Source organism: Myotis davidii, unplaced genomic scaffold, assembly GCF_000327345.1.
Source record: "Myotis davidii unplaced genomic scaffold, ASM32734v1 scaffold110, whole genome shotgun sequence".
Taxonomy (NCBI): domain Eukaryota; kingdom Metazoa; phylum Chordata; class Mammalia; order Chiroptera; family Vespertilionidae; genus Myotis; species Myotis davidii.
Window position 1 is genome coordinate 2,048,882 of NW_006283436.1, and position 7,901 is coordinate 2,056,782.

At 36.8% G+C, this 7,901-nt stretch overlaps 1 protein-coding gene and 1 long non-coding RNA gene across 5 annotated transcripts in view; both read left to right on the forward strand.

Moving 5' to 3' along the window:
• EPC2 (enhancer of polycomb homolog 2) overlaps positions 1-7,901 on the forward strand; it is a 120,099-nt gene that overhangs the window by 722 nt on the left and 111,476 nt on the right. The window lies entirely within an intron of this gene.
• Positions 5,069-7,901, forward strand: part of LOC107183054 — a 31,348-nt gene continuing 28,515 nt past the window's right edge. The window contains exon 1 of the long non-coding RNA XR_001513830.1: positions 5,069-5,137. This is a non-coding gene — a long non-coding RNA (uncharacterized LOC107183054). The remainder of the gene's footprint in view (positions 5,138-7,901) is intronic.

The window sequence follows — 7,901 nt, forward strand, 5'->3', positions numbered from 1 at the left end:
CGTGCTGTCCCCGGGCCGCCTCCCCGAGAACTGTCATCGGAGGGGTGGGGAGTCTTTAGGAGTTGACCTGGTGCGTCTGAATTGACAGTTGCATTTTTTTTTTTTTTTTGGCAATGGCTGCTTTTCCTCCCCATGGGTTGAATTTTTGCATACGGTTGAATTTCATCTGGGTTGACAGTGTTTATGACACCGGAGTGGTGTTACTTGCATGCGAAGTTTATAGTAACTGCACCCTCCCGAATTTCTTCAATGAACCTGCAGTCCCGCCTTATTGTCAACCCCGGGTGCTCGTGGATTGGTTCCCTCGCTTCTGTGCCTGTCAAAAGAAGGCGCGAGGTTTCTGTGATTGGTTTTCTCTTTTGACTATTAATATTGCAGGAAATGCTTTTATGCCTTTGATTGGCTGCTCGAGTTCTGGCCTCATGATATTACCCTGCCATTGCTTTCTGCTGTGATTTAATCGCATTTCTCTGTGGTGTTTGATTACTTGAAAATTTTGCACTTTCAGTAGAAAATGAATGTGGCCGCACTATCAGGAAGAACATTCCAACGTCTTTTAAGTAAATAATAAGATGAAAGCCCAACATTTATGCTGGAAGTTTAGAATTAAGTCAGATGTGAAAAGTCTTTCGGTTGTTTGAATAAAACTTATTTCTAACTTAGCTCAGTGTTCCATGGAAAAGATAATTAAAATAAAGTTATAGTATGTACAAGAATTAATTGAATTGAACTTTAAATAGCACAACTTTGGATTCCACAAATTTAAGTTTCTGTTAATGTTATTTTATGGGTTTTGACCCCAAAAGAAAGGTGGCTTCTGAGCCTTAAAGTACAGTTGTGAGAACGTGAGACAGTTTATTCTTGTATTATTTACTAGTTATTGTATTATTTTCCATACGAACAACTGCAAACCTTTGTCCCACCCTGTACTGTGTGTAACTACTTGGATCCTATTATTTTGGTTTGGGAAAAACTTTAATCAAAAAATTTGTTGTAGAATGAATAATTAGCCGGTGGAAGATATGTTAGTGTTTGTAAACGGTGATCAGCATTATATTTAGTTACTGCTTTAGGTCCTTAATTTGCCACATGTGTCTTGGTATTTTATTTGAATTTAGGGGGGAAAACTTGCAGTTAGTTATTTTTGATATATGAAAAATAAATGCTTAATTAACCCCAGCACAATTTTGTTTATTAGTGTTAACGTTGGGTTATTTTCAGAAGCCTGCTTCATCTACCCAATTTTAGGCAAGAAGAAATCCAAATTCTGATAGAACTAGAGTTGTCTCAGGACTTCTTGTCTCTGTCCTGTCCTTTCTGCCTTTTTAATGTTACAAGTGGAGGTTCTTAAAATTAAAGCAAAACTAAACAAACCCTGACAGTTAAGATTTATATATGCAGTCTGAAGTCTTTTGCTTCCCCAGAATGTTTAAATGGGATATCAGTTTTTTTCTTCTTCTTTTAAAAATTAACATAAGTCGGAAGACTTGTTTTTTCATGAGTGACAGCCAGTTGTCATCGTTCTATAACTTGGTCTCTGTAGTGCTCCTTATTGCTTGGTCTAGGTCAAATAGGGTAGAATCTACACAACCAGAAAGATCAGGTAATCAGTGGTTTTACCACCTCCCCATGAGTTTGTATAGTGGTAGTTGATGTTTTTAACATATCTACCATTTTTGGAATATTTCTTATGCACCAGGTACTGTACCAAGAACTTTGCCTTATTATTTTACTTAATCCTTTTTAAAACCAATTTTGTTAGGTATAATTTAAATACAATAAAATGTACCCATTTAAAGCATCAAGTTTAATGAATTATGACAAATGTGTATTCTGATGGAAATACCACAATCAGATATAAAAACATTTTAAACACCCAAAAAGTGCCCTTGTGCTCCTTTGCAAGTTAGTCCGTCTCCACCAGTAATTCTGAGCAACCACTGATTTGCTTTCTCTCATTATAGAATAGTTTTGTCTTTTCTAGAACTTCATATAAATGGAATCATACATATTTTATTGTGTCTGGCTTCTTTTGCTCAACATAGTGCATTAAGGATTCATCCTTGTTGCATATAGCAGTCCATTCCTTTTACTGAATTTACATACTGTAATATGGGTATGGGCAAAAGTAGGTTTACTATTGTAATACAAATAAATAGTTAAACAATAATATAAGGATAAACTGTTTTTGCATAATCACAACTGTAAACCTACTTTTGCCCTCCCTGTGTGTAATAGAACTAATTGTGTCTTCTCTAAAACAAATCCCTTTTCTGACTCTGCTTTTTCCATATAAAACCCCTTCAAGGTCCTGCCTTCGCCTTCCTTCCTTCCCTCCCTCCCTCCTTCCTTCCTTCCATCTGTTGTTGGATTTTCAGTTGTTTCTAGATTTTAGTTTTTATTTAATCCTGTAACAGCCCTTTGAAGTTTTGTTTCTATTTTATAGATGAAGAAATTGAAGGACTGCTAGTAACTGGCAGGGGTAGAATTCAGATCCTTGCCTTTAATGTCACAAAAGCCCGTTCTCATAACCACTATGCTGCACATTGACTTCTTATAAAACCCCGAATTATCTTACGAACGATTATTACGTTAATTATAGTTTTTGTAAATAAAGTACTTTTTATAATTTTGGGAACAGTAAATGATATTGGTTTGATTAAAATATTTAATTAAGAAGTGTGATTTTTCATCACTTTGACTTTTGCTCTTGGCTTTTCAAATTTTCTTTTTTTTTTTTCTTGTAAGTCTGTTAACTTTGCTTTTCCCTATGTTGGCACCATTATGTTTATCTGAGTGTTTGTTATCCTAACCATATAATAAACTTGTAGGAAATTATCCTATTTTATTATATTTTCTCCTAGTAAAATGTAATCTCTATAAGGGCAGGGATCTTTGCAGGTTTTGTTCCTTAATATATTTCAGTTCCTGGAACTGTGCCTGTCACATAACTTATGCTTGATATATGTTTGCTGAGTATTGAATGAGCTTCTATTTGGTTTTCTATACCAAGAGCTAGGTTTTTATGAAACACTGTGCGTGCGTGCGTGTGTGCGTGTGTAAAATTCGTTAGCACAATGTGGTACGTTATTGTCCCAGGGATTCTTGTTGGTTTCTTATTTTGATGTACTGTGTACACTCAAATGCTCATTTGTTTTCCCTCTTGAGTCAAGCCTCTTTAAATACAGAATTTTTTATAGATGGTATGGTTGCAGTATTAGTCTTTATTTGTGTTAGTTACCCCTCTCACAGGTATATATAGATTTGTGTAAGATCTCTTTATACTGGAATGAACCAAAATCTACATGAAGCATGTGATTCCATTTATTTTTAAAGAAAAAGATCATGACTGAGTTAAATTGCCACTTCTCCCCTCATATGTTAGTTGCCTAATTTTTGTCATCTTAATATTTTGTGATATTTTGAATGGTAGAGTAGAAATATATTCAATCTTTCTACCATTTCAAAGTAATTTTTGGTACTAATATATTTCATGTTTCATAATAGGGGGTTCTAAAGAGGGTATAAAATGCAGTTTTGTAAACTGATACTGTAAAACATTAAGCGTTTTTGGTTTGGTTTGGGTTTTTGGTTTTTTTTTTCCCCAACAAAAGCAAATACCAGCCAGGTATCATCTAAGTTCCAGGTGTTACCTAAATAAGAGATTGGGAAACTATTGAAAGGGTTCTGTATGTCAATGTGTGTAAGTCAGTGTGCTGAAGTGCTGTTAGGATTAAAAGAAGAATATGATACTGATCTTGACTTCAGGGAACTTAAATGAATCATTGAGGTCAAAAATGTATTTGGAAAGTTAGAAAAACTACCAGGTTAAGTCAGCCTGAAAGACATTAAAAGAGCATTAGAAAAAGTTAACTGTTGGTGCAGTTAAGAGGAGTAAGAGAAAACTGGTCCTGGAATGTATAGAGAAGGCTCCTTGGCGAGGGATTTAACAATTTGGACTTTCAGGTTTGGTTGTGTGGGTATGTTGAAGCAAATACTTAGTGCAGAAATACTCAAAACTAGTTCTATGGATGTTACACAGACTAATGCATGTTATATATATTTTTTATCCTCACCCAACAAGCCACCTGGCTATGGTTCTTCTTGCATGTTACGTTTTTGAATCTATCCTTGTCTATCCTTCCCCTACTTACAGAAACTTGAGGGGGGCTGTAGTCTATCATTTCTGAGCATGTCATTCACTTTGATCTTTCTCTTTGTTTTGGACATGCAGATGACTTTTATCATTCAGCACTAGATACTGTTTATAATCTAGAAGTCACTCAGTAAATATCTGGTGATTGAATGAATAAAATCGTTGCAGTGGAGACTAGGTTGAAAAAAGGGTAGGATTATGCCAGATTATACAGAGTTTTGAATGTTAGGCCCAGCAGTTTGTAGGATGGGGTAGAAGAAAGAATTGCGGTACAAGTGTGAAATCTGTTTTCTAAGTTAGTTCTGTTAAGTGGCCATGTGATCTGGGAAAGTTGCCTACCTTCTCTGAATCTCTGGTTGTTCATCACTACCATTTATTGAGTGTGTGTTATTGAGTGTGTTGAGCATGTTCCAGGCACTTCCTTAAACTCAGTAGATTGCTATTATTTCTTTTCCGGAAAAAGAACCTGAGCCTTTAGAAATTAAGTATCTTGCACAGGGGTGCTCCTATCTAAACTAGAACATGATAGAGGTGGTACCTGAACTCGGGCTCTATAGGTTCATGACCCTGGGCTCTTCTCTTCACCATTGTACTGCTCATCTGTAAAATGAGTGTGTAGAGAAGCAGATGATATCTAAGTGTCATTACATTTCTACTGTTCTATCACTTAATATCTCATAGGCATGGAGGAGGTACTAACTTTTGCCTCAGGGAATATTATGAAACTTTGTGGTGAATTCTTTTTGTAAACACATTCCTTTTTTAAAAATTCAAAGGCATGATCCATCTGTGGTGTAAGTTTAGATTTCATCAGTATCAGTTCTCTAAAAATGAGGCCGAAAAATGTTTGGTGGGATCAGTAGGTTGGTTTCAAGTAACAAAAACCAAGTCTGGTTTCTTTAACATTCCTGGAGGTTGTTTCATAGACTCCCAAGAAAGAAGTGAACAGTCAAGATTTGGGAAGGCCAAGAACCAGGGCAGGTATGGTGACATTAATGTCATTCTAGTAATTCCCAATCTTTTGAGAAGTAATATAGGTTAGTGGTTAAGTACATGTATGTGTTCTGGAGCCAGACTGTATGGGTCTGAGTCACCAGGCAGGTTAATTTCCATCTGTGAAATCTAATGGAGTTATTGGGAGGATGAATTGTAGTGTGCTTGGGATAGTTCGTGGCTTGCAGTCAGCATATAATAAGTAGTAGCTATTATTATCATCAATGTTATATTTCTTTAAGTTCAGAATTCCAGATTCCTGAGATGGGGTGTTATTGGTTTGGCCTGCATCAGGTATCTGTCTCCCTCTAAGTCTACCAGTCAAGGACAGGGGGAGTAAGTATACATGTGCTATTAAGGGCTACCCTCCTGGGAATGGGGTTTTAGCCAGGAGCTGCCCTGAGAGATCTTCCGGTGGGTATATAGCATCATAATCAAAAGTTGTGGAGTTAAATTGTTTAAATTCATGGTTTGACCCAAGGTGAATTTGTATACTTGTGTTTTTACAGACCTTAAATTTGTAAGGTGTTTTGTTTTTTTTATTGGGATATTTTTTCCATTGCTTTTCAGAGAATGTGGGAGGGATGGGGAGAGAGGAAGAGAAATACTGATGCACACATTGACTCCTGTCTCTGGCATGCATCCTGATTCGTTAGGGGTTGTGGGGAGGTGGGAATTTGGGGGGCATGAGGAGGAACCCGTAACTCAGGCCCTTGATTGGGAATTGAACCCACTACCCTTTGGTGTATGGGCTGACGTTCTAACCGCAGCCACATCCGCCAGGGTTGTAAGGTGTTTTAATGAGATTAGAATAATTTGAATGTATTACATTTCTTGATGAAATTTGAATTAGAGACTATCAAAGAAGTCTCCAGAATCCCTTTAAAGAAAGTAAACTCTTCACACTTACTAATTTTCAAAATAGCAAGGCATGAATTTTGTGTGACCTCAAAGGAGTTATTTAACCTTTTTGGCTCTTAGTTTTCTCATTTGTGAAATAGAATTGGACTGAGTGACCTAATAATTATTGCATCTGTGAATTAACATGTCTACCTAGAACTAACAAATGAGAGACTGGATATTAGGAAAATATATATTAATAGGTAAGGTTTAACTCTAATACTATTGTAAATGCTGTCAATTTTGTTTAGAGTCCTTTTTTTTATTGCTTAAAATATTACAAAGAGTAGTACATTTGTCTCCTTTAGAGTCCTTTTTTTAATGAGGATCGGTTACATTTACCCGCAATCTGACAGTGATTTTTTTCCTAGAGATCAGTAGGGCAGTTCACTCTTTAAGTTTTGGTTATAATCACTTCCCTTGCTTTCATAAAATTTTCTTTTTCTGTCTTTACTACTCTTACTCGTTGCTGTAAATGTTCTGAATTCTGGCATACTTTTAACCCCTACTACTTGAGTTTATTCTAATTTTCTAATATCTCGTGTGTGTATGTATGGCTATAGATACATGTATGAGACAGTGAGAGCACAAGTGAGAGAAAAGACACCTGTTTTTCCAATTAAACCAGATACTTTAAGGAAGGTATCATGTCTTTGTTTTATTCAGCCCAGATACCTACCAAGGCACGTAAGTGATAGAAAGTTTATAATTTAGGCATAGCCACTGGGATTGAGTTTGATTGTATTACTAAAAATATAGCACTGCATCTTTATTTCATTTTAAGTACAGTTGAGGTGGAAAAATTGTAATAGATGCAAAGAGGACTACCTGAGGTAGAAAGGATACTAGGTAGGAATAAGCCATGAAGGAGACAGTGTAGATAGCAGAAGGTCCATCAATGATTAGTTGATCTTACCTTACAAAGGATCCTTGATTCTTTTTTGTTTTTGTTTTGCGTTGTTTACATTTAAATGGAATAAGCCTTCAGATTTGCCTACTCATCATGTAGTAATGTTGCTTTTGAGATTTATACTAGAAGATGGCAGTCACTTCCAGATTCTTTTTAGCACCATTTTCATATATCTGCTTTTAGGTTTCTTTTGTCTTGTCAGCTAGCAATTTCTAAACACATGCCTTTTACTCAATGAAATAGACAAAGATTTCTCTAGTTGTATTCATTTTATGAGTGATATGTAATCTTTTAATTCCTTAATCTACAGTCATATGTCAGATAACTTTTATTTTAAGTTTTTTCCCTCTAAAATCTCTGAGAAATTCTCAAATTGTAGCTTTCTGATAAATCGTTTGGAGTTTGGATATCAAACCTTAACCTGTTATTCCCATGTGGGAATTTGGTTGTCAGTAAGCCTTGCATTGTGCAGACTTTTATTTTTTTATATATAAAATACTAGAGGCCCGGTGCACAAAAATTTGTGTACTCGGGGGGCCTTGGCCCAGCCTGTGGTCTAGGGCTGAAACCGGCTGTCTGACATCCCCTGAGGGGTCCCATATTGTGAGAGGATGCAGGCCAGGCTCAGGGACCACACCGGTGCACAAATCCGTGCACCAGGCCTCTAGTTTTATGTAATAAAGCCCTAATATGCAAATCAACTGAACGGCAGTACGACCAGTTGCTATGACACGCACCGACTACCAGGAGGCAGATGACCAGTGGTGCTGATTGGGAGTCAGGGCCAGCCAGCTGGCAGTGCCAGGTTGCCAGCCAAGGCAGGTGCCAGTGGGGGCCCCTCCCGATCGCCCCGCTTATCGGTTGCCCCACAGATGGTCCTGATCACCAGCCAGGCCTAGAGGAACAGTCTCTTAGATTTAAAAATTAAAACCTGATTCAAGT